The sequence below is a fragment of the Protopterus annectens genome, chromosome 1.part1 (genome assembly GCF_019279795.1).
Source record: "Protopterus annectens isolate FY-2018-M chromosome 1.part1, PAN1.0, whole genome shotgun sequence".
In the NCBI taxonomy this organism is placed as follows: Eukaryota; Metazoa; Chordata; order Ceratodontiformes; family Protopteridae; genus Protopterus; species Protopterus annectens.
Window position 1 is genome coordinate 1779433511 of NC_056726.1, and position 26837 is coordinate 1779460347.

A 26837-nucleotide genomic window follows, 5' to 3' on the forward strand; every position below is an offset into this window, starting at 1 on the left:
GGAGGCTATAGTTAAAATCAGTTCCAGAGGGCCTGACAGGTCATGTTTCATGCTATTTAGAAGGTATCCTGGGATATTGCCTGGGCCTATTGATGCAGGGTACTTGGCCTTAGAGACAGCATTAAGGACCTGTTCCCTAATGACAGCTGGGAGAGTTATATTTCATAGTACTTTGTGAGGGAAGGTTGAGGGGGAGAGAGAGAGAGAGGGTAAGGTTGGAGCTGAATTTGTCGGCCAGTAGGTTTGCTATATCTTCTGGATCAGTATAGGTGGCTTCATTAACAATGACCTCTGCACACAACTGTGTACTGCCTTTGAGGTTGTGGACATAGCTAAAGAATTCTTTGATGTTGTCCTTGGCCTGGAAGGCCAAATTTGTCTTTGGTACACTATTTGCCCACTGAGTTGTTTCTTTAGTTTGATGAGTGTTGTTATCCTGCTGGGTGCTGCATCTACTAATGTTTGCAATGATTTTCTTCCTTCTGTTAAATAGTCTATTAATGTTCTGACTCCATCTGGGGGACTTGTTTTTTGAGTTAGTTCTGTACTTCTTCCTGGTTGGTACAGCTGCCTCTATGCAGCTATTAACATGCTCATACAGCATTTCTGTGAACAGCTCCATGTAGGCATCAGTGTTCTCAGGGTTTATAGGGGCTTGAAATTTTACCAAGTTATCACTTAATAGTAAGAAGTTAGCCTTAGAATAGTTCTTGAATATTCTGGGGTTATCTGGGCTTCCAAGTTTTAGTTTTACATCATAGGAGACCATTTTGTGGTCTGGTCTAGAAGAAAAGACATTACACTGGGGGTGAGCAGCACTTTACAATATTAGTGAGGACCCCTGGTTGATGTATTGACAATCTCGTCCAGGGAGTTTGTGTTTACAAATTCCAGGAAGCTCTGTGCCTGTAAGTTTGGGGTCATACATGATTCCCAGTTAACAGCAGGGTAATTAAAGTTGCTCATGAATATAGTATTGGGTTGGATGGTGTTTCCAAAAAGTTTAAATACATGCCATGGGTTTCCTTGGGTAATAGCGGGGGCCCTACATCTTGCAAGGAATTGGTATGGAATTCTACCTGTGGTGATTTGAATATGGAGAAGCTCAAGTGCATTTGTCCTGTTTGACCAGCCTTGATGTACATTTACTTCTGATGTAAATTGACACACCTCTACCTTTAGTTCCAGTCTGATTTTCTATGTCCGAAGTACTTCAGCTTGGCATTGCCTAAAAAAAATGCACTATGGGAAAGGACAATGTTTTAGCTAATATTCAAAAGCCTAGAGGGGAGAGGTGCAGACTATCCCTAGTAAAGCAGTGTGGTCTATTGACTATCTCCTTCCATGTTGACAAATACTGCACCCCCTTAGAATGGCACCAGAGACTAAGCCCATTATTAAAGTCAGTCATCTTCTGTTTTTATTGTGGTATCATCCTTGCAGAAGGTAAAAAGCTGCTCAATGCTAAGCTCATACCAGCCTGGGACACACAATCTGAGTGCTCTATGATATATCTCTTCATAGAGTCTAGGGAGGCATGTCTCAGATCATTTACACCCACGTGGAGTTGAGGATGAATGACCTGAGTGCATGCATAATGTGGCAGATCCTGGCCCCTAATAAGCAAGTAGCTGTGACTTCTTACATAGACTGGTGAGAGGGACATTAGTGTGTCTCACAATGGAGTCTCCAATAACCAAAATGTTGGACTGTGTGATGGCTTGCATTTTGGGCTTAGAAGTAGAGGCTCTATGAGACGTGGCTGTATGAGATGATGTGGGTGTTATTTTGAAAGAGTGCATTCGGGGCTGCTAAGGGTTATTTGTTATGTGTACTTCATCTAGGAAGTACTGCGGTGGTGGTATGCAGTAGCGTTGTCGCCTCACAGTAAGACGTTGTCCTGTTCAATTCTCAGCTAAAGCGTCTTGTGTGTGGAGACATGCGTGAATGGGTGTACCTTCGTTGAAGGTTGTGCGTCAGGGCTGGCAAACTCGGCACGTAAAAATCTACTGCCAATCATTAGTGGACCGGAGTTCCACTGTGGCAACCCCTAACCGGGAAAAGCAGAAAGATACAACAACTTCATCTAGGAAGTCTTTGGTGTTTAGGAAGGTTAAGTGCCTCAGCATATGTGGGTCTATGTGTCTGCTTTGAATTGAGTGTCATGGGTGCAGCATGTGTACTACTGACAACCTGAGTGACATTATGAGAGTTTTTATGTGACTGCTTTGCCTTCAGTGACATTGTATAAATACATCTTTCACATACCATATCAGTCTGTTTGAGAATTACCTAGTCATCAGTAAACATTAGTCAATTTCTGCATTGCCTCAGGATGCCCATATACCAAGCTGGTAAAGGAGATAGTGGGAAAGTTCATAGCCATGGCAACAGACCCTTTTTATTGATTAGACGGTTGGAGTGAGAATATAAAGTAATGTCAGAAGTATCTGGTTTGCAGCTATAGGGGCAGTGCTTGTCACTGCAAACTAGTTGCCCTGTGTGCAACCAGGTAATGGCAAAACTTCAAGGGTGCTTTTACAGGGAAAAATGTCAACTCAAGGTTTCTGCATCTATACAAGGTACTGAAAAACACTTGAGGGGAACCTGATGATTTATGGGAAGATATTTAGAAGTTATGTTAGCATCAAATTAAGCAGTACTTACTGAAAAGAAAGAATTAGCTTTGTCAAGAATGACGAAAGGAGGAATTCATCCAAATGGCTACTGCCTGACTATTACTTATGTTGGTTTCACCACAGCTTCACTCTGCTAGGATACAATGCTCCTTTGCTTCTTCTCTAACTAGGAAACAAGGAAAACAGTAGCATTAATCCCCAAATAAGAACCAGGCCACAGCCTGTTATGTGATCCACAGACTTGTCCCAGATGATGCAAGGGACTCTAAGCTTGTTGCAGTCTTTTCCTGGTAGACGGTCTGAATAGCAACCAGACCAATCAGAAAGGTCAAAAACAGACACTGCCGAATCACAAACAGTCATGAATCAATGCACTCTGCTCTTTCTCTCACCAGGAGCAATATATAAGCACAAATTCCAGCTGTCACCTATGCAGCAGTAATTAGTATTTCTGGTGATCAGTCATTGCGCTCCTTCTCTCACTAGAAAAAAAAAAACGAATCATTAATCCCAAGATGACTACTGACAGGCATTGTATGGGCTCTCCAATAACTGGTGGTCTTGGGGCAGATGTTACAGATTTTAAAGGTAAGATGGAAAAAATAGTTAATATGCTAAGAGTTGTAGTGTGCACTAAGCAGCTGGACATCAAACAGGGAGTAACTTAAGATTTAGCTATCTAAGTGGAGAGCCACTGATTTTACAAGAGCAAGAGAGGGTCGAAGGAAGATTTAAGATGGTTCACAGTTTTGGGAATGAAAAGCAGGAGTTTAGTCTTTTTAGAATTAGTTGGTTCTTGGTGAGGCAGTTTTCAATGGATAAGAAGGAATTCTGTGTCCTTACCTTTGAGTCAGAGAGGGAATCAGCTATGGTGATAAGTGAAGTGTGGAGTCATCAGCGTATTGCACAAGTAATGACTGTGGGCAGGAAGTGGATAGTAGGTTGGTAAAGATATTGAAGAGTAATGGATCAAGGACTGATCCTTGAGGTACAACCATTTTGACAGGAAGAGCAGGAGAAGTGGCAGAAAGCCATTTAACAGATTAAAATCGGTCATTGAGGTAGCTAGCGAACCAGTACATAGTGGAGATGGATGGGTATACTTCAGAGAGTTTGTTCAGGAGGAGAGAGTGTGAGAGACGGTGTCAAATGCCTTACAGAGATAGAGAAAAAGGCACAAGGCTAGTTTGTTTTGGTCTCTTGCTTGAGATATGGTGTTTACGAAGGAAATGAGGGTGGTAGAGGTGCTATGTTTAGGGGAAAGCCATGCTCTGTGGGTGTAAGTAGGTTCTCTTGTAGGAGGAAATAAAGTGTTTGTGTACACACTTCCCTAGAATTTTAGAGAGAGGAGATACGATTGCAATAGGCCTGAAGTTGGCATGTTCAGAGGAGTTACCTCCCTTGTGGATGGGTAAGGTGTAGAATGGTTTCCAAATTGTGGGTACTTTACATTCAGTAATGGGATGGTTGACAAGTATGGAGATGGAGAGGATGAGAGAGTTTGTTATGCTGCATACTTGTTTACTGTCAAGAACGTTATATTGTACTGTTTCATTAACTACATTATTCTGCAACTGTTGCTATAGTAATCTACTGAACGCAGCCTTTTCCCTGCTACACCACTGAAAACAAGACTTTACAGATGATCAGCTTAGCATTAACCCATATGTAGTTTACTGGCTAGGTAACCGGCTATCTGACAGAACCCATACCATTAACATCTGGAGTACTTGCTCCACACAAGAAAATAATCACTAATAGTGTCCAACAATTCTCTGCAATGAACCTCCTCCTGTCACACATATACTTGTCTGACATGAAAGCTGACTTCAAGGAACTATGGATAATCATATTTGCTGATGACTGTAAAAGAGGGGGAGGTGGTTGTCAAACCCCATTCTGATGTTCTAATTCTCCAAGAAATGCTGCACACCTTCCTTTGGTAAACCTAGCATAACTACCGCATACCATACAGATAACATGCCACTCAAATGTGATACAGTCATCAGGGAGCTAAGTGACAACATTGAAGACAAACACTCTTTTGACAATTGCACCTCTTGTGTGGCTAAAAAAAACATCTATATCCTTTGTAGTATCTTTTCAAGGTCCAAATAAGATACAGTTCCATTTTATTTCTCCTTTATTAAGTCCATCATTGAATCTGAGCATTTTGAGAAATAAAGGAGACTAATTTTAAATACATTATACCGTAGAGGACATGCTAAATCACAGTTATTAAATTTAGTTAAAAAATTATGTTTATTTATTTATTTGTCTTTGTTTACCAGGAAAGTCTGATTGGGTAATACTCATTTTCAGTGGAGGCTCAGGGAAGAAAAGCTCCATTTGCTTGCACTGCATTATACTAAGTTCCAGTCAAACATAGTAGTTACATTTCTCTTTACATTTATACACAAACAGTACTTAAAAGTTATGCATTCTAAGATTATTTTACAGAGGTGCACGTTACTAAATAGAAAGTTCACATGCAACTTAGTGGATTGTACAAACAGCAATTATGTATAAAAATTGTTTTGTCATTTCAGTGAGAGGTTAAGAGTATTCTGTTTAAGGAGAGTATTTGGAGAGTATCGTACAGTGAGCACAAAGTCTTAACCTTGTGATGAGCATATGTAGGACCAGGACTGGTTAAGGTGCTGTTTAAGCAGTGGTTTAAAACTACTGAGTTTGTTGGAGAGTTTTATTTGTGTGGGGATACTATTCCAGAGTTTATAAACTTACTGGGGGTAGAAAGAGTCTCCTGCAGCATTAATTGACTTATTTGTAAGTAATAATAATTTGTTAGCAGAAAAGAGATCCCTTGTTGGACAGTAGAGCAGTAATAAGTTATGTAGTGCAGGGCATTTTTCTGGACGATGAATTTGTTTGTATGCTCTAGTTAGTTGTGATTATGCTACGTAGTTGTGTAAATCGAGCTAGTTTAATTGCTTTAAGCTATGACAATGGTGGGTCTTATGAGGGAGACTGCTGGCAAATGTATCTATTTTATTGTAGCAGGAGGCAAGTTTCTTTCTTTGAGTACTGTTTAAGTTTGTTTGGATAGGAGTGGCATATGAGAGAGATGGCAATAAGAAGGTGGTGGAAAGAAGGTTTAGGAATAAACAAGGAACAACTACCTATTAGGCCAGTCAGGTCTAATATTCTACAATATCAAAGTACTGAGGAGAAGGTATATGTATATGCTTCAAACCTGAGAACATATAACAACAATGAATATAATTCAGAATTATAGCTGCATATCCTAACTGGTGAAGTACTAAGAGTTACACTTTCTGATATTCTAAGGTTGCTTTTAGGACAGGTTGCAGAACGACAGACAGAACAGTGCACAGTAATTTTGGACATCATGATAGGTTGAACAGTCATAAAAGTACAAATGGAAATGTTGTGCAAGGGCACTGAGAGCCACATAGATGCAGGCCAGAAGGGGAAGTATGTGAGTTACTGTTACCAGTATGGAAGCTGTGCATCTGTAGGAGTAAATTCATACCTTATGTTCTGGCTGTCCCAAAATGTATACGGGTAAGCAAAGTGAGTGGTAATAGAATGATGTAAGAACATGTCAGTGACATCAGGAATGAAAGAGTTACAGTCCTGTAACTAGGCCTTTTTGGAAATGCAACATTAAATACCAGATCTAAAAGTTATGGCTATATTGCAATACCCACTGAATCTGAGATTTAGCTAAAAAGTATTGGTTACTTTACAAACAAAGTTATTTGATTTTAAGATATCAGGCTTGTTGACCTTATGGATTAAAGGCAGACATTAATTGGCAAGTTTTTTTTTAATGAGATCCAGTGTAAAGAATTTTGTCTCTTTAATTTGAAAATGAATAATTAATGAACCACTTGATGGATGCATATAAATGTACGTGATATGTTTTACTTCTGTTTGTCTCCCTAGAAGACAGGAGGACCAAGGCACCACAGGCTTTTAAAACTAAATAAAAGGTCATTTTTAAAAGACAAATGTGAATCTTTAACATTTATAATTATTTGCCTGTGGCTCATAGTTTTCAGTCACTTTACTGCCAAGCATCTAAGCCAAGTCCAGAGATTACAATATTTCCTTGTTAAAAAGATCTCAACTCTTAGTACCTGTAACAGCTCTGGAAAGTAAAAGCCCTACCACAGTACTTGGTCTTGTACAGGCTCCTGATAAGTAGTCTTTGCTTAACCTTCCATGCTTTGAATGGCCCCTCACTCTTTGAACTGCTTCACCTAAGCAGTACCAGTTGCAAAGTGAACACTTACTCTTCAAACCTAAATGTACACTTCTACCAAATTAATAATTCTAGACAGCACAACATCTGCTTGACCTACGTTGAAACATTGTAAATATTTTACATGCATCTGTATTCCTATTGTTTATATGACTGTTCTGGACTTTCACTGCATTCATCGTGAAAATCAGTTACTTCATTCTCGCATTTTCTTGTCTTGATATCTCTGCAGGTCCCTATTCTAAAAGAAATCTGAAAATAAATTAATAAATGCTACATCACCCCATATCTTACCATGGTGTTGGGGTTCACAGATCATTGTGCTACGCTTGTGCCCTCAGTAGGGTTATCCACAGCAAAATGGTCTAAGAGGAGGAGTGAAACAAAAATACGATCTCAAGACAGTTCTTTCAAAGAACAAGAGAACCTCATCAAAAATGGAGATGATGAAACCCACTTATAGAATGAAGCTTGAAGGATGGCAGGCCGTCTGACTCATGTAAACCCGTCAGGCTCAGCCCATAAAAGTTGCACACAGCTGCCATCACTTGCAAGGTGGACGTCCGGGGGGTAGGCATGATGCAGTCAGGGGTCAAGCAAGTGCAAGACAGACTACAAAAGACTAAACCATGGCGATATAACTTGCTCAGGTTTTATGTCAAGTCAATTTTCAGGAAGGAGAAGGACACTACTTGTGAAAAAAAGCTGAAAAGTGGCAGCTCCATAATGTTAGTCTTATCTCGTCATGGATGACTGCTTTGGAAACCAAACATTTTGAGCAGAGGTGGTCTCTCTTCTCCTCTGAATAAATCCCTTAGAAGGGACCAGAGCCAGGTGCTCAGATACTTGCAAGCTCCTGCATGGGTACTATACAGCTGGGGTTTATTCCACAGGCTAAGAGGGTTGTATTACTGTAATAGAGAATATGAGAAATTAGAATGCTACCTGTTGCTTGCATTATACATACACACCTATACGCTATTCAGTGCCTTCAGCTTTCTTGACAGCAGTGCTCAATATACTAACTCTTTAGAAGACTTGAACGCTTAAGAAGGGAATCAAGGATAGACCTGGAATGGTTTGCCTGATATGAAGCAAAATGAAGAATTATTTTTTTTAGCTCATAGCCCGAGGTCAGCATCAAACCCTGTACATTGTATTGGTGAGGTTAAAACCTTAACCAACTCTCCCCCTTCGGTGTGTCTATCTAAGCTAGTCTTATCTAACACAATGTCTAAAGCCACAAAGCCAAACCTGCTCATAAGTGCATGTCGCAGAAGAGCTGCACAGCATCTTGAGTCAAAGATCAACAATTAACTTTGTAACTGTGTCATCAGAATGGAGGTCATCTGTTCTGGGAATTCTTGTGTTACTCGTTTAAAATGTTTTCATAGTTTCATGACTAGTAATAGACTCATTTTCCTTTTGTTACTGAGACTGCAATACCTACTGTTTGGCATGATGTCAAATTTATATCATTGGCAAAAATTACTTTGTTTTATCTCTGTGATGAACCTGAAAAAGGTCTATTTGGTTCAGTATAGTACCCTGGTTAGCAAATATAAATAAATAAATAAGCCTAGTCAAGAAAAGTGATGCTGAGCAGTCAACATCTCAAGCAAAGCTGGCAGTGCCATGATTGCTCCCCAGGCTAGTGAATGCGGATAAGGTACACATACTAAACCTAGAGTACTTGATTAAGATTGAAAACTATTCTCACAAACACTGGCTAATCTATAATGTATGTACTGTACCTATTTACTATGTATGTACTCTAACTATGTTCCAAATTTCAGCTCTACACCACAAATCTATTAAGTACCTTTATTTTTAAATTAATATTTTTTGTCTGTTCTCTCCACTGTAACTGTTGATGTGCTGCATACCACTGTAAAAACATGTCTTTTGTAATTTGTGTGTATACTGATCACGTCTAAATGTATCTGTAATTTTTTTCTATGTGGAGCTTTTCTCCCCGGGCCTCTGCTGAAAAAGGGCCTTTTCAGCTCAGTCAAACACCCCCGGTTAACAAAAGTAAAATAAAATAAACTGCACTCCACTCCATGAAGACTTACATCAGACAGCCAAAATAATGGCTGGACAGGCCTGGGAAGTTCAAACATGTAATTAAGAGGGCCCTTGCAATATGTAGCAGCCACTGTTATGCAAGGATTTGCTCAACTTCCACTTGCAGGACAACTTTTCCCATATAGAAGGAGAGGGAGGGGACAAAACCTGTCTAACTAAGGTGTTGACAAGGAGCTGTGATTGTTTTTTGTCATGGCGGCAACGCAAGCATCCACTGGTAAATACAAGCACTGAGGGAAGCCTTTGTGTTAAAAAAAAAAAAAAAAAAGTTCCCTTTCATGATACGTTATGTTAAAAAGATGATTTCTATGATATGTTAGTGGGTGGAGCAAGATTTAACTGACAATTCAGAAAGGTAGCAGCAATATGGCAGTCACTAAAGTAAAATCTGGATGTAGTATGGGTGTTGGTGAGGAAATGCAGAATTACTTTTGGTAGCATCAAACAAATCTTGGTAAACACCTGGTAGTTCTGCATGAGTTCACAGGGGAATTTGCCAAGGCTATTCTCAGCAAGGGTGGACAAGTGCTAAACATGAATGGAAACGCTGTAAGGAAGTGGTACAGACAGACTGCAGAACTGTGTACCTGCTGGACGTGCCCATCTTTGAGAAGGCAGTGCAAGAAGCAACTGATGGGACTGGGTGTACTTCCACAGATGAGGCCACCGCAGCCACTAAACAATTCTGAGATGGAAAGGCTAAAGGACTACATGAGATATGGACAGAAGCACAATCAGGTGGGCCAAAGCAGTAAAAAGGGTTCCTCTTGGCTGTAACAGTAATCACCTTCTTGTCCATATGTAAAGCCTGGAAGTAATACAGCAGAATGGGGTTAAAGGATCATTGATACATGTCACTCAGTCCCTGTATCGGACAAGTAAGAATTGTGTCCACATTTTTTTTATATCAAGCCAAATACATTCAGTGTAGGTACAGGGCTCTGAAACAGCTGTGTTATGTCTCTATTTCTAGTCACAATTTGTATGAACAGTTTTTCATGGTGTAAAGGACATTTTCCAGTCTGAGAACAAGAGAGCTGCATTTCTGCAAATGAAAGTTTACAGTTTGGAAACATGAGGGCTGCATTTCTGCTGTTTGCAGATAATTTCTCCTATTGGTCTCAGGTGATGGTGACCTTCAGCAAACAAGGCAGCAGTTTACAACTGAGTGCAAAACAGAAGGGATAAAAATAATCAGCTTCAAATCAGCTGTCCTCTCCCAGAAAACATAGGGCTGCTCTTCATACGTGGCAGAAGGTAAGCAAAGAAGATGTACCCTAACATCTTGTTCACAAGTGAAGTGTAGACATGATCAGGAGAATGACCACTGGACAAGTGCTGAGGTGCCAGTCCTTCAAACGTCGTACTAGACTGGCTCAGCGAAGTGAGACATTAGTCACAGGAAGAAACACTCAGTTTAAGTTTATGTCCCATTCACACTTATGGGCACTAACTTTGGGTAGTAGCTGAAAGGATGACAACAGCAAAGAAAGTAACATTCCTTTGTAGGGCTACTGGGCTTCCTCCCCTTGGTACACTGAGGAGCTCAGTTATTTAGAAGTTCACAGTACAACCGTTGTTCAACTAACATGAGTAATCAAATAAGGTGGGCAGCTTTCCTACTGAGGATCTCTCCCAAGCCCCTCTGTAGATGTGTTCCAGACATAGCCCACTAACAGGAGGGTAGAAGGCATTGCCAGTACAGGTTGGAAAGATCACATCACTCGACTTGTATGGGAATACCTTAGGAACCAAAGGAACCAAACATTGATCGAGTACCTCTTGCTGCAGACAAGGAAGACTTATCTGCTCTACTCTACCCGCTACCTTTGTAACCCTAACAAGGGACAGACGGACAGCTTCCCAATTTTCAAGAGTGCAACACTGGGAAATTCTTAGGTTTCAAGGAAAAGTTTTAAATATCAAAGGTTTAAAATATAAATTCCTGCTGCGATCATAGGTACAGAGCCAAAAAATTAATTCCCTTATTGAGAAATAGCATAAGTGGCTTCAATCAGATGCTTCAGAATGGCTGACTCAGATACCAGTTTCTCTCTTTCTACCCTAAATGCCATTTACAGCCTGTTCATAAGAAAATTATACAGTTCAGTTTTCTGGTCTCTTTCTTTTTGAACTCCACTTCAGTCTATGACAAGCCAGGAAATTGTCCCAGCCCAAATTCAAAGAAGGCCAAGTAATTATTCTAATAAACCCACCATCATCATCTTCTGTAGATTACAGACCAATCACCATACTTTGCCACATTCATTCATTTATTTTTTTGCCCAGGTAGAACTTTCCTATAATGGACTATTTTCAGGTTCTGACCAGGCAGAAAAAGTAAAGTGCAGAATCACAAAATCTTCACAGAGACCGTTTTTAAATGGAGCTTATTAAGAATAGTAAGAATCTGTGATTCAGTTTTATACACAAGACCACCGTAGCCTTTGAAAAAAACACTATATACACAAACAGAACATATTAATTAATACAATGTGCTATGCAACAAACAGCACAACAGATTCAAGGACAGTACTTTTACAGTAATCATCTTTCTTAAGGAAAAATTTACTTTTCCAAGGCTGGCTTTCTGGGGGATGAGTTTGAGAGAGCTGGCTACTTATTATTATTACAGAAACCGAGCCATTGGATGGCTCTAAAAATACCTTTCTAAAAGAACATTCAGTATTTATGAAGAAAATTAACTATGTATCACATGCAGTTTTACTTCTGTAATTTCACAAGGGGCTAGGCCTAACCAAGTTGTTCTGAAACTTACACAAAACTTCAAAACCTCTTCTACTGGCTGGGTCTGTGCCTCAACAAAAACAACTATGACCCTGTGCTCTTTTAGACTTACCAAAGTCTAAAATGGAATCCACACTAAAAATCCAAGGCACAAGTACAACACTATCAACACTTTTGCATCTTCATAAATCCCCATCTAAACTTCATGACTCGTATAGACCACAACGAAATAACCAAACGAATCCACAGGCAGGAAGAACAGACCGAGTAACAGTAGTTGGCGTAGACTTTATTTACACAAAAAATAATAAAATAAAATCGAGCGCTTTCGCCTGGTTAAATACCAGGCTTTTTCAAGATAAAAAGTTCTCCAAAGTGGAAGCTTAAATATCTTACTACTAAAATCATGTGACTTGTAAATTATTAAGTTAAGCATGCAATACATTTTTAAAGCACTAACAGCTTAAAAATTAACAAATGAAAAAGCAATGCATCAGGTGATCCCTAATACACAAAGTATAAAATACAAAATGCAGTTATACTGAAAGTTATCCTAAAAATACCGTATAAAAATTATTTCCTAAGAAATTATATTTCTATAAAACTCATAAAAAATCACAACTTAGCTTTTCTTAATTTGAGCACGCTTACAATGCTAATGCTCTCATTAAGACCAGGAGGTCTAGTGGCATTTAATTTAAGTTGCCACAACAGCTCTTTGTATTCAAGGCGAGCTTCCCAGTCACCTCCTCTATTGTCCTGTGTAACCTGTTCAAGGATCATAAATTTAAGCTGCATATTGGGACAAGAGCCAAGATGCTTAAAGAAGGCATTTGTGTCTTTTTTTTTACAAATGTCATATAGGTGTTCGTATATTCTTCTTCTAAGGGTTCTCTCAGTTTTACCTATGTAGAAACTGCAACATTGGGTACACAGCCCTAAATATACAACACCCTTTGCCCCACAGTTGTAGTAACAATCAGCTTTAAATTTAAACTTCCTAGAGGGGATGTAAAGGGAGCTGTCATTGATAATAAAAGAACATTGTTTGCATGCCCCACATTTGTGGGTGCCAATTTTAAGGCAACTACGTTTGTTGTCAAATCTAGGTCTTCTTTCAAAAAGACCTTTAAGGTTTGTGTCCCTTCTTTTAACAAAGTGGGGACGTTCCTTCACAATCTGCTTAAAATCATCATGAAGTGTCAAAAGGGGCCAATACCTCAAAATTGACTGCTCTATTTGCAGGGAATCATTAGACCACATTACAACCAAAGTAAAATGATTAAGCCAAATCCTATTATTCTGTAAATAATTTCTTGCAAGAAGCAAGAAAATTTCTAGCTGGAAATCTACTAACAGCATTGACTATAGTACATCCGTCACATTACTGCTCTGAACTATTAAAATTTCAACAATGAAAAAAATGATTAACAAGGGTGAAGACATTCTTCGCTCTAGCACCAGAGTGACCAGACAATAAACCCAGATTGCTCTATGGAATGCCAGATGGTTCCTATTCCAACTAGAAGCCCTGTCTTGTACTACTCGCACTTATTTACAAACAGCCATACTCTGAATACTATCCATCCTTAAAAAGCTTGTTAACAAAATTAAACCACCCAACTACAACCTTAGACAAGACAATGATGGGTTATTAACTTCCATAGCTACTGGAAAAAAAGTTTCTCCAAAACTGCCAAGCAAACTGGAATGACACCTCCTACAAATATCGAAAAATAAACTCATACATGCAATTAGAAAACAACTACAAGAACACCTGAAGAAAGCTTGCCACTATTCAATATCCCCCAACTCAATACCTTAAAACTATGCAAATTAGTAATTTTAACTAATGCTGACAAGACTTCGTAAATAAGTATATAATTATGTAAAAATGTAAATACAACATCCCCTGTGTATCCTAGATCCCTATTTCGTTCCTCTCAAATTTTCTCCCTTTATTCTCCTCTTCCAATAAGTACTCAAAAAAAAAAAAAAAAAAACCTTCCTTTAGAGTGTCTTCTTTTGCCTGCTCTGGTAATTCTCAAAAGTAGAGTGATACTGTGTAGTCCAACCACTGTACTAAGCTCTCAAAACCTGCATTTATTAAATTTACAATGTAAACTTAAGTGCGCAACACCAATATAAATAGGAATAATTAATAGTGTGGTGTGTTCATGTAACTTCCTCTGTGACTACTACTTCAATATTCCTTTCCTGTATAAAAATGTAATGACCAAATGCTTGCAAGTTGCTTACTGGCCCAGTTCATGACAGCAAAGGTCACTTGGCAGGTTAATGAATGCAAATAAATAAGGTGCAATGATGACTTACGCCACCTTCTTCCTTCAATGCAAATGTTTTAAAGACAGAAATGTCGCAGTCTGATCCCCCACAACTACCCTCTTCCACACCATGGACTCTTAAGTTTATGAGGTTGGACCTTACATTAAATATTTCAGAATCCGCGCCTGGCACCATATCGTGAAATGATGACCCAAGACCTAGACAAAATGAGTTTAAATAGTGGTGCAAGAACTGGAAGAGTCAGGCCACAAAGGGTAGAAGTGAACAGTCAACAATGTCATGCCCATTTTATAAGAGGAATAACTCAGTCCAGTCAGTCAGTCTCCACCATGCATATAAAACCTGCTTGGCATTGAAATGTCCAGGAGTGGAGGCTTAGGCTTGATGCCCCCAAGCTGGTAATGGTAGCCCTCATGGCATGTGCATATAAGCACAAACATGCACAGGGAAGGTGGTCCACCACTGACACGAATGTTTGCTTCAGCCACCAGGGAGAGGTTAGAGTCTCAAAGGAACTGCTCTCATTGTGGGGATGCTGGTGAGGGCACAGACCATCTCCATGGCTGTCTGTATCACAGCTTGTCCATTCACATCTCATTGCTGTACTGCAGGACTACTCAGTGGCAATAAAATAAATGGGCTCAAGACTGACAGGGGAAGGCTTGATGGTCAGCATGCACAGAATAAATTTGGCTTTCTAAGTTTACAGGGATCCCCATCCACAAAAGGCAGTATCCTAGACCTGATGTACTCTAATACAGCTATTTAACAGCACAGATCCTCACTGTACTAACAGGTTACTTCACAGAAACATAACTAGAACTTACTGGGCCAATTGCACATTTTGAAAGGGCCCCTCTAAGATTATTCCCAAGCTCTGCATAACTAATGCAACAGCCACTCACCAAGCAATCTTTCCTTTTCACACTCAAAACCCAACTCCAATTTACACAGTTCCAGCCATATGTTACAACCAAACAGCAACCGACTCTCGTGTCCCACGGACTGTAAAATAATATACAATTAAAGATAAGGTAGCACACTACTGTGCTATGCCAATTGAGAAGGAGGGAACAAATGAGACAAAAGGAGTTCAGGGACAGGGTTATGTGGTCAAGCTAACTGGGGGACTTTTAGTACTTCTTAGGTGTGATCAGTGACTGAAAAGAAGGGGGTTGCCTATCTACATAAACACATGTGCATGCATGTGTCTGTATACTTATGCACACACAGACTCACTCTATATAAATACAAATGTATTGTAAGAATCTTTTAACTTTCTTTTTGTGTAATATTTTACTGTATTATTAATATTGTATTGTGCTCACACGGAGCTTTTCTCCTCGGGTCTACACTGAAAATGGGCCACAAGCCCAGCTGGAACAACCTGGTTAACAAAAGTCAATAAATAAATAAATGAGCACCACTCTCTCACATACATAAACAAACATATAAATATACATACAGCTAGGGCAACTGTTTTGCTGGTCTCAGTACTGACAGTCACAAAACTATGAAGAACCACAAAAGAACATTTTCTCTTCTTAAATGTATTCTGCTGGGGGTGCTATTATACATCTGTTGACCAGACAGGTGGAGTAATTAATTAACTCTTAAGCATTGGCCTAGGTGCCCTGAAACAAAAACACTAAAAAGAGTTAAAAGTTACTAAGTAGTAATTAGTAGCAAGTTATTTATGTTTTTATTATACATGAAAAACACAGAGGATGCACAGTGGTTTGTGTCGTACAGGTTAGCGCTGTTGCCTCACAGGACTTGGTTTTACAGTCAAGTCTTGGCTAGGGTAAGTTCTGTGAAGTGTTTGCACATCCTGCCTACATCTGTGTGGAGTTCTGTCACACATTCTGAACTCCCATTACAATATATAGATGTGTTTGTCGCATGTGAATTGTCAGTTCTCTAAACTGTTCACATGTGCATGGTGAGTGAGTGCGCTAGTTAGTTGGATAGGTGAGTGAACGAGTGAGTGAGCCAGTTAGTTAGATGAGTGAGTGAGTGGGTGAGCGAGTTAGTGGGTGAGCGAGTGAGTGAGTGAGTGAGTGAGTGAGTGAGTGAGTGAGTGAGTGAGTGAGTGAGCGAGTGAGTGAGTGTCTGTATTCTGTAGTGGGCTGTACTCTGTTCAGGACGAACTTTTGAGTCATATACCAAATGAGTGCTGGATAATCTCTAGCTTGCTTGACACCCCATTAAGGACTAAGTGGGTAATCAGAAAATGAATGAATGAAAGAACTACTATAAAACATGCAAAAGAAGCTACTTAAGTTGTTTAAATAAAAATGGTGTTTCACGTACAAAATGTATTTCCAATGCCAAACCATTACCAAATATCCATCATGAGATCTTTTCCCCAGTCCCATGATTTAGTACCCCATGAATCAAGCTTCTAACAGTACTCGACTTCCTTTAAACCACATATTTTACACAGTATTAAATGGCTTGCCACATACAAATGCAAGTGGATTTAGCTGCATATCACAGCTCCATGTCTCTCGACCAATGCAGGGATATTTTCTGCCAATGGTTGTTTACTGTAGGTTCACTCACCAATATTAGCAACTATCCTTAGTGTTTTAACTTTAAAAAAGAAAACATTAAAACAGAACTTATGGTACTATTAAAGACACCCAATTCAGAAAACAAGAAAACAAACACACTTTCTGTTCACTCAGCTTGCTAGTCTGTCTCTCAAAATAAATGTCTCTGGAAATGACACCCCACCCCAGCATACACAAAAGCTTCTATTTACTAAACAGAAAAGCTTGAATGGCTTCAGTGATTAAACATGAAAAGACAGTATACAATGCTGAGGCCAGGCCACAGGTAAGCACCACCATTCTTTATGGCAAAGATTCCCTCCAGATGGTAACACTTGACTTTATCTAATGTTTTTTACAGCAGATTGTAATAAAGAGCTACTCTGCACACAAGCAAGAAATTTAAGGACCTCTTTCATATATACTCATTTAAAGCACTGTCCCAATCCACTGAACCACCACATGCTCTAATGTCAATGTATAAAACAAAGGAGCATTGTGCCAGCTTGCTATATACTGCTAATTAGGTACACCAGGTGCCATTAAAGCAAAATCTAGAAGACAGGGCAAGTGATGTCATTTCCTGTAAGTCAGGAAGCCTGAATTCAACTCTTAACAAATGTGTTTGAATTGAATGGTGTTGAATTAACGATTTCTGAAGATGCAGACTCATTCAATTGTGGTTATAAGGTGAAGTCTGGACCCTTCTATGATGTCAGGCCCCATAAAAGACCCACTGTCTGCTATGCCTACAAATATGCATCCAATTTTTAACAGGAATTATTACACTGGACTGCCTATAGGTTAAAATGTTCACAGGTGTTTACTAGGCTAACGACCGCAAGTGCCTTTTTAAGCCTAGCCATGAATCCCAAATTTCTGACAAGCTCTGGTACCCTTGATAAGTGTAAGCAGGAGCTTGCCATTACACTTCTGTTTGGGCCCCTTCCTATATACCACTGCATCCTACTTCCTGCTTCCCCGGGTCCTCTACAACCTTCACAGAAGGCGTTTATGCAGTTTGTAATTTATCTTTACCAATCTTTTGAATTGTTTTCCTTCTAACAACCAATTTGCACATTTTTTATTTATCTATTTATTTATTTATTTAGCAGGTAGGTGAACTAGAGTACATAGGTCCCTTTTCAGTCTTGATCTTGTTACTATAGCCACTGTCTGCAAACAATAAAAGGTAACAAGTAATGACTAACAATACAAAATAACACATGTACAAAGACCAGTAACAGGCATACATGCATATACAGGAAATAGGATTCTGCTACCTTAAAGGTGTCTTCTGCTCGACACGAAGTTGCCCCCTCCCTTATGTAGCAGATCTGTTTCATTAAATCAGCGCATCCCCTTTCTCCCTTTCCTTTCATCCAGTCACCATCTGGAACACACTTCTTGTTTTGCTTTTCTGGTGCTCCTTTTCCACCTACCTTCCCTTGCTGTCTTTGTTTTATTCTCAGTTAATCCGGAGGACTGTTCACAGTTCCTCTGACTCTGTAGCCATGTAATTCTTACCAAGCTGTACAATCTGCTGTGCTTATTCACTTTCAGCTATTTTACCTGCTTTGAGGTATACTACAGCTGATGTACGAATGCTCACACACACACAGACGCACTCAAGGTTACATGCACTTTACTGCTCTGTATGCTGTGACTACGACCTCCCTATCAACCATTATTGCAACTTTCAACCCTCACCATTCAAAATACAATTTTCAGCAAATTACTGTATCTCATTGTGTTGTGCCTTCTTCAAAAAATGATAAGTAAACAAATTAATTTGCTAATAAATTCAGAGAAATAAACTGAATTCACAAGTCTCAAAATAAACAATGAAAATGTCAGGCAAAACATTATGAAATTCTCAATATGATAGTCCCTATTAAAAAAAAATCCACACAAACAAACCACATTTAGCACTTGAAAGGAACAGTTGGACTTTTTTTTCATCAGAAATAACTACACTTTTTCATCAGAAATAACTACACCGCTCCTGAGTCTTGTAACAAGATCTGCTAATACAAGGAATGGTTAAAATACACACAGGCACACACACACACACACACACACACACACACACACACACACACACACACACACACACACTCACTAAAGCCTGTGAAGACTGGAGGCAGTATGTACCATTAGTACATTAGGTGAAAAATGGTAGAACAGAATCTGTTTTCACTGCCACCCCCACCCTCCCAGCTTGAGCTCTTCTTGTACTTGTTCACTGAGTACATTAAGAGCTTCAGCACTTGCTGCTCCTTCTTCAGTTTTTACTTTTTTTTCCCCCAGAAAGCCCTGAAAGCGAGGGAGGAGGAATGAAAAAAAGGCACTGGGAGAACAGCCAAAGTAATGGTGTGTGTGTGTGTGTGTGTGTGTGTGTGTGTGTGTGTGTGTGTGAGAGAGACAGAGAGAGAAGGAAGCTAATCTTGACAGGTCACCTCTGCTTTCCTTTACCATCTGACCCCTTCACTTTCAGCAAGATAACAGCCCCCACACCATACTGCTGACTCCAGAAATCCAATAGCCTTTGCTTGCAAACTAAATCAGCCATGCCTGGGTTTAAAGCTCACAGCAACTGTGTCTGGGAAAGATTAATCCAGATCGAAGTCTTTAATTAGCTTAACAGTTTCAGCCACATGGCCAAAAAATAAATAATGTACGAGATGTAGCTAGTCTTCAAAACAGGCTATGACACGTTTGATTTCCACCCCCATTCCAACTACAAAAGCACACAAGCACAAAAGCACACATTCGCAGAGGCAGTTTCTCTCCCTTGACTATAGTTCATACCTGGATACTTGCTTTGCTTCTGTAGTTTCAAAGTGTCTGTCAGCACTGTCTGCAGACGAGCTCAAAGCCTCTCTCTCTTTCTCTCTGTAACCAGCTCCGCAGTACTTCATGGAATGTCTTGCATATATTTTCAACAGGTAAAGAAAGGGCTTGTGAGCAAAGGTACCATCAGGGTGAGGGGGAAAGACAGAGGTTCCCCTATAATGTAACTCCTATCAAGATTCTCTTTTGCTTGGTTTATGAAGACTGCTAGACTTTCCACCCACACTTTAGATCCTAGGGATCTGGCAGTTTCCCTTTCCGTCACTTGATCAGCCTAGCAGGAGGAAGGCAGCCTTATAATCCTTTTGAAATGCAGCTTTATTCATTCCATTCCTGTTTAGGGGCAACAGTTTTTCTTGTGAACTTCAGTTTCCTTAATTCCTTTGTTAGACAGTACTTCCAGAAAAAATGTTGAATAGTTACAGCCAAGTACTGAAAAAGAAACCAACTTTCAAAGTGACAAATCAAGAAACAAAATGTATAATTTTGATGATAGAAATCTTCCTGTTTTGCTGTCACAGACTTTGTGTAGCTCCCTCTCTTTCTATTCCGTAGACCACCTTAAGTCCTTGTGAACAGATTTCATCCAGATACTGAAAGCCACATTTGGGAGGAGGCACCAACTGACAGACATAAAAGGCAGTTGAAGCCGCAGGGGTAAGGAGTGCTGTGGTAGAATGCCAGCAGAGCATGTTGGTACAGAAAACACACTATCCACACCCAGCAGACACCAGAATGCATCACCGAGCAGACTAGGCAAACACACAAACCTGTGCATTCCATCTGGTACTTAAAGGGCCAGCTCACCATTCGTCCATGCAGTTTTAAGCCTTAAAGAAACAGTGTCACTATTTACAATAAAGGCACAACAAATGTGCCTTAAAAATAAAAAAAGTGAAAGAAAGCAGTACACAGTACATTTCATACATTGTCTTTTTCCTAACAGATGGGATGTCTTCCTTTTCAGATCCAACATAAAGTAATTACAAGTGCACTTTAATGTACACTCGGAAAATGAATCCAGCAATGCAATAATTACCACTGTCAGAAAGGTATATCTCAGTTTTCTGTAAGCTAAACAGTTAATAACGAGTGAAGAACTAGATCAGAAATACATATAAGTGGAAGACAAATGGAGAAAGGACTATTCTTGGAAAATACTAGAAAAATCTTAATGGTTACCAGATTTAAAATATCAGTCAGCTGCTTAACCAGCAACAAATAATAAAACACATTACAAATTACTATTTGATATCCGTTTCCGTTTTGCAATGGAGTTCTGACTGTCACTCACCCACAATCTTTCTCCTCCCACTGGCTTTTAACAGCACTGCTTCTGTGTTTCAGTTCATTCATTTCCTTAACATAAAAGGTGTACAAAATAGGTAACTGCATACCTTTCTACGGCACCATCACGAAGTGTCCAGCATACACGCTTTCAGAGTGCAAAAGCCTTTATTTAGGCAAAATGAAACATGAGAGAGGAAATCCTTCCATAAGATCTGTTTGTTGCATACAATGGTGTACACTCTTCCCCACCAAACTCAGAAAAGCTGAGCAGAGCAGGGTCAGCTTAGAGATCAAGAGGTGTGTACTGAAACTATCAGCTTAGTTCCCTGGCTAAATCTGACGAGTGACAAAAACAGTGGGTGGGATTGGCTGCTAGCTATGCTACGGGGAGGAAAAGGGAAATACTAAACAGAGCTGAAACAGACTTCTTTCATTGCAGCCTTCAGATGGAGTTTAAAAAAATGAAGTTCCCTTCCTGCTAAGCTGAGTTATTTGTAACTCGAACAGCACTTTAAGGTGACAGGGACATAGGCAAAAGGGGCAGCAAGAAAGAACTACAAGGCAAGAGCTAAACATCTTGTCAAGTCCTGCAAATGTCTCCAAGGAGACTACAAATGTTCCATGTTTAAATGATGCCTCTAAGAGACTGTTCGTTTTTTGTAGAAATGGTTAGTACCCGATTTAAAACAAAACACATTAAAAAGGTGTCTTTATATACAAGTGCCTGAATAAGTGAACAGCATTAGGTCACTTTAAAGATGCAAAGAAAGGACAGGGTCTGCTGCATAATGAGTACCTATGGTGTTCAGGATGTCACCAGGAATCATGCTGTGTGTGCGACAATACAGAAACTGCTTTTGCTACCGTTTTTATTTTTTACTTGTTAAACAGGTAAGTGAGCTGGCCCAAAGGCCCCTTTCAGTCATGACCAGGTCTATAAACAGGAAACAAGAATATGAGTACACACGCACACACGCACACACGCACGCACACACACACACACACACACACACACACACACACACACGCACACACGCACACACGCACACACACACACACACACACACAAAGATATTTTTACAATTTTACAGCTACTGCAAAAATAAAATACAGGTGGATGGAGTTACATACAAGTACAAAAAGCATGCAGAAACACAGAACTGCAATTAAATACAAAACAATAGCAGTAATACAGTAATGATGCCACGTCATGTACTGTTAAGCATATACCCTGAGGACTTTTACATGCAAAGCAGTAGTGCAAACAGCTTTAACTTTTTATAGCAATAAATATATTTTAACTATATTCTTCTCCATAAACCACACAACTGCCAACTCCCCCTTCCATATGTATCACTTGCTCCACTACTACTGAACATAGGTACCCAGAATGAAAAATGGTGGGGAGTCATTTGCACTAATTTTAAATAAACGGCATGCCTTACTTTCAGGATCCTTAATTATGTCACTCAACACAAGTTTTGCAAGATGTCACTCAACACAAGTTTTGCAAGATGTCGCACAATACTCTGATGCATAGGAGATGCTTTTAGAAACTCTGCAGTATTGCTGCTAATGCCTGCTCACCATCTGCTTCTATAAATACTTCATAGGTTCATAGGTTCAAAGGTAGGTACTAGGCTATCGGCCCAAGGGCCTACATCAGCCTAGCCAACAAGGTGCCCTGGCTTACGCCACCCAAGAAAGTTATTTTCCTGTGCCACTGTCGAGCAGAGACACAGAAGTGATCCCCGGGGTGTATTTCCTATTTCCCATCCACTCATCAAGATTTTTCTTGAAGAGTGTTAATGAAGAACTTTGCTTGATATAAATGGGTAGCCTGTTCCAGAGTATGGGAAGTCTCTGGGACTGGAATCTATCCCTCTAGCATGTCCTGATTATTGTGGTGACAAGCTTTAGGTCCCTAGAGCATGTAGCTCGGAGGGAATGGGATTTCTTTAGGTGTAGCATGTCCAACAGCTCTGGGTTTGACATAGCTTTATATGTTAGGCAGAGATCACCTCGGAGTAGGCGATATGCTAAGGAGTAAAGCTGGAGATTTTTGAGGCGGTCAGTGTAGGGCATTTGTTTGAGGCCAGTAATCCTCTTTGTGAGGTACTTCTGTGGCCTTTACAGCTGTTGCAGATGTCTTGTGAGGTACATTCCAAAAGGGGCATTGTACTCTATAATGGGTCTAATGAGTTTCGAGTAGAGGGGAACAATAACCTCTTTTTTCCTGGACGAGAACCCTTTTATGATGAGGTGTGCCACGTAGAAGGACTTTCTGACTACTGTGGTGATGTGACTATCAAAGGAGAGACTACTGTCCACTTGGGTCCCAAGGTCTCTTATCACACATTCAGTGTTAACTAGATTGCTGCCTATATGGTAGTTCATGGGTACAGAGTTTTTACCAAAGGGGATGACACTGCACTTTTTGGCATTGAGCTTGAGGCCATGACTCTGACACCAGGCATCTGTCTCAGCGAGGCCCTTCTGTAGGATGTCCACATCATTTGGGAACTTGACTATTTGTTAGCCAGAGGCCTTCTGTGTTTGCCTGTACTTCAGAGAAGTAGATACGAAACAGTAGAGGTACCAGGACGGAACCCTGTGGTACTCCACTTGTCACTGCTTTGAGGTCAGATTTGGAGTCTGCAACTTTTAGTGTGGTTTCTGTCAGTGAGCCAGTTGGCAACCCATCTTGTGACGTAGGGATTTATACCTAGTTTAGTGAGTTTAGCTATAATTCCAGAATGGGGGATGGTGTTGAAAGCCTTGGCGAGGTCAAGATAGGCTGTGTGAACCACCTTACCCTCATCTACGACTTTGGTGACTGCCTCAAAGAAGTCGATCAGGTTCAGGAGGCATGATCTGCCTTTCACGAACCCGAACTGGGTGGGATCCAGAGTTTGGAGGTTACCAATGTCTTTGTTTATGAGTTCCATGATGATACATTCCAAGGCCTTGCAGACCAGGCTCGTCAGGCTAATAGGTTGAAAGTTCCCAGGTTCAGTGATTGCTGCCCCTTTGTGGAGTGGGATAACTGTTGCTGTGCACCATTCAGTGGGCACAAAGCGTGATGCGAGGCTATTATTGAACATGGTGCTTAAGTGGGGAGCCAGTTCGTTCTGAAGTTCATGTAAAACGCAGCCTGGGATGTTGTCTGTTCCCATGGATGCTGTGTTTTTGGCTTTAGAGAGTGCAGCTTTTACCTGTGTAGTTGTGATTACAGGGACGCTGCACTCTTCCTGTATAGATATGGGCCCTTTAGGGGGTGGGGGGTAAAGTTAGCTCTGAAACTGTCTGCCAGGATGTTGGCAATATCAGTTGGTTCTGTAATTTTTGTGCCTTTGTGCTGTAACTCGGAACAGATCTGGGTGTTGCCATCAAGATTCTTGACATAGCTATAGAATGCTTTGTGGTTGTCCTTAGAAGTAGTGGCGAATTTGTTTTCATAGCTAGCTTTGGAGGATCTTATAAGGGATCTCAGCTTCTTACTGAGCTGACCAGGGAGCTCCTCCACTCATGGGATTTTACTCTCTTCTGCAGCAGTTTCTTCCTTCTGTTGTACAGTTTGTTTATGGCAGGGGACCACCAGATTGGCTTCCTTTTTTTGGAGGATAGCATCTTGGTTCTGTTTGGGATAGCACGATCCATGCACTCGTGTAAGTGCTTACAGAGTGCATTTGTGTAGGATTCAGCAGTTGTAACTGTATTGTCCATCTGCATGGGTGTCATGAAGTTCACCACTTATGTCTTAAGAAGCATGAGGTTGGCTTTGGAGAAATTTTTTACTGTGGCTTCCTTAATGGGGGGTGGGGGCGGGATGTGGATATCAAGGGTGATTAGCTTATGGTCGGATTGGACCAACGAGGAGTGGACTTCAGGTGTGGAACACCAGTCACTCATGTTGGTAATGACTAGGTCTAGGATACTGTTGCCCCTGGTGGGGGTGTGGGTAAGTTAATCCAGGGCATTGGAATTTATGAATTCCAGAAAGCGTTGAGCTAAGGAGTTGGTACACGAGTAGTTTTCCCAGTTAATGGTGGGGTAGTTGAAGTCGCCCATTATTAGGGTGTTTGGTTGAACCCTAATATTTTCCAGTACATCAAGAAAAGAGGAGTGGGAATCCTGGGGCATGGTGGGGGATCTGTAGCAAGCTACAAATTGGATTGCAGTTTTGCCCAGAGTTAGTTGCACTTGGATAACCTCGGATGCATTACGCTGAGCAACTAGCCTGGAGGTGTGGATATCCTTAATGAATATGGACACACCTCTGCCTTTGGTGTTTCTGTCCAGGTTACATGGCTGAAAAGTCTGGTATGAGTTATACCCTGGTAGTGCAGGGGTGCTCTCTGGCGACTTGAACCAGGTCTCAGTCACTGCACATATATCGATGTTCTCCCCTTTAAGGAGTGCCTCAAGTGAGTTCATTTTAAGATTTAGACTTCTAGCACTGAGTAGCATTACCCTCAGTTTTTGCTTGCCTGTTCCTGTTATGGTAGTGAATTTGTTATTTGAACCTTGCCTAAAAAATCCAGTATCTGGAATACCAGGGGCGACAGGTGCAGGCCATCTATGTCAAAGCATTGTGGTCCATCGACCATGTCATCTCAAGCAGACAGATACTCGTTCCCCTTAGAATTACACCAGAAGCTTAGCCAATTGTTGGAAGTCAATCATTTTGTCCTTGTACTGCGGTATCATTCGGGGCGATGGTAGAATGCTACTCAGGGCTAGGGTCATACCTGCCTGGGCTACAAGATTGGAGAGCTCTTCCATGCCTCTTTTCATGTAGTCCAGGGAGGTAAGTCTTAGGTCATTCACACCAACATGGACAATGACAGAGCCATATTTGTACTTGTTTTGGAGTGACCTGAGTGCGTGGGTTATGTAGTGGATCCTGGCACCTGACAGGCAGCTGACAGTAACCTTCTCCTTGTTTAGCCTGGTGAGTGGGACATCAGTGTGTCTGACTATAGAGTCACCTATGACTAGTGTGTTGGGTACATTGTTTTGCCTTATTGGCTGTGGTTGAGTGGCACACTGGTCTTTGGGCTACGTGTCATTTGGGTTGTGTTGGGGGATGGAGGTTGCTTGCGTTTCTGCTTTCGAGGTCTCTGTTGCTTAGACAGATTATTACTGAGAGCCTCCGCGAATGTTTTTGTGTTACTATGTGTGGATTTTGGTGGTGTAGATTTAGTCAGACTACCTGATGAGTGTGGTGTGGTGCAAATGTTTACCTTCTCCTCATGACTGTCAAGTTCAGTCTTGGTTGGACAGAGCTTTACCTCCAATTTGGCTAGATAAGTGCATCTCTCACAGGTTGTAGTGTTGGGTGGTAGGAGGAGAGGGTTGTCATTATTCTGTTAACAAGATAAGACACACTGGACCCAAATGCCTCTTTCTGATGCTGGCCCAGAAGGTCTGGGCCTATTTTAAACAACTTGCTCAGTTAACAAGTTACAATAATGACATGTAAGTGGAAGTTGTAGGAATCAGAGTGCAGTTAGCAGACATTTGCTGCCTTAACCTATCGAGCTACACCACTGAGAGGCATCATTATAATATAAGTTTTCACCCTGTTTGCTAGGAGTTTTATCAAGCAGTATCATCCATATACCAAACAGTTAATTTCTCAAGCCACTTCAATATATGGCAACAACAAACCAGTGCAATGTACCCTGGAACAGACCTTTTGGTAGATAATATTTACTGCAAAATATATATTTTTTAAAATAATCCTATTCGTGTTAAGTGTTTATTTCTGTATTCAAAATAGGAGCTCCAACCCTTTCAGACTGCCTCAAGGTCACCAAGAAAAACTCAAAAAGATCAGCTCACTTGAACTCCTTCTTTCATTATTTTCAATATCTGCTTCAAGCAGTTCAGGTCATGGAGAGCCGCAAACTATCCTATCATTCAGTGGGTGCAAGGCAGTGAAACTAATTCTGGACAAGATGCCAGTCTATCAGAGGACAGCCACAAAACACAGAAATACCTTCAGACAATTTGGTGAATCATCAATTAATGTATGACATGTCTTTGTGATGGAACAGGAAACTGATGCATACAATGAAAACTCATATTAACATAGGGAAGACA

General features: G+C 40.5%; 1 protein-coding gene across 5 annotated transcripts in view; it reads right to left on the minus strand.

The window, feature by feature from the left end:
* Window positions 1-26837, minus strand: part of AHDC1 (AT-hook DNA binding motif containing 1) — a 1805436-nt gene that overhangs the window by 610378 nt on the left and 1168221 nt on the right. Inside the window, exon 1 of one of the 5 annotated variants that reach the window (XR_006366346.1) lies at window positions 20837-20959. The exons of 3 other annotated variants lie outside the window; for them this stretch is intronic. The gene's annotated coding sequence lies outside the window, so the exon portion shown is untranslated. Of the gene's footprint in view, window positions 1-19397; window positions 20164-20836; window positions 20960-26837 lie in introns of those variants that run through there. One more of the 5 variants, XR_006366345.1, reaches the window with a different exon arrangement.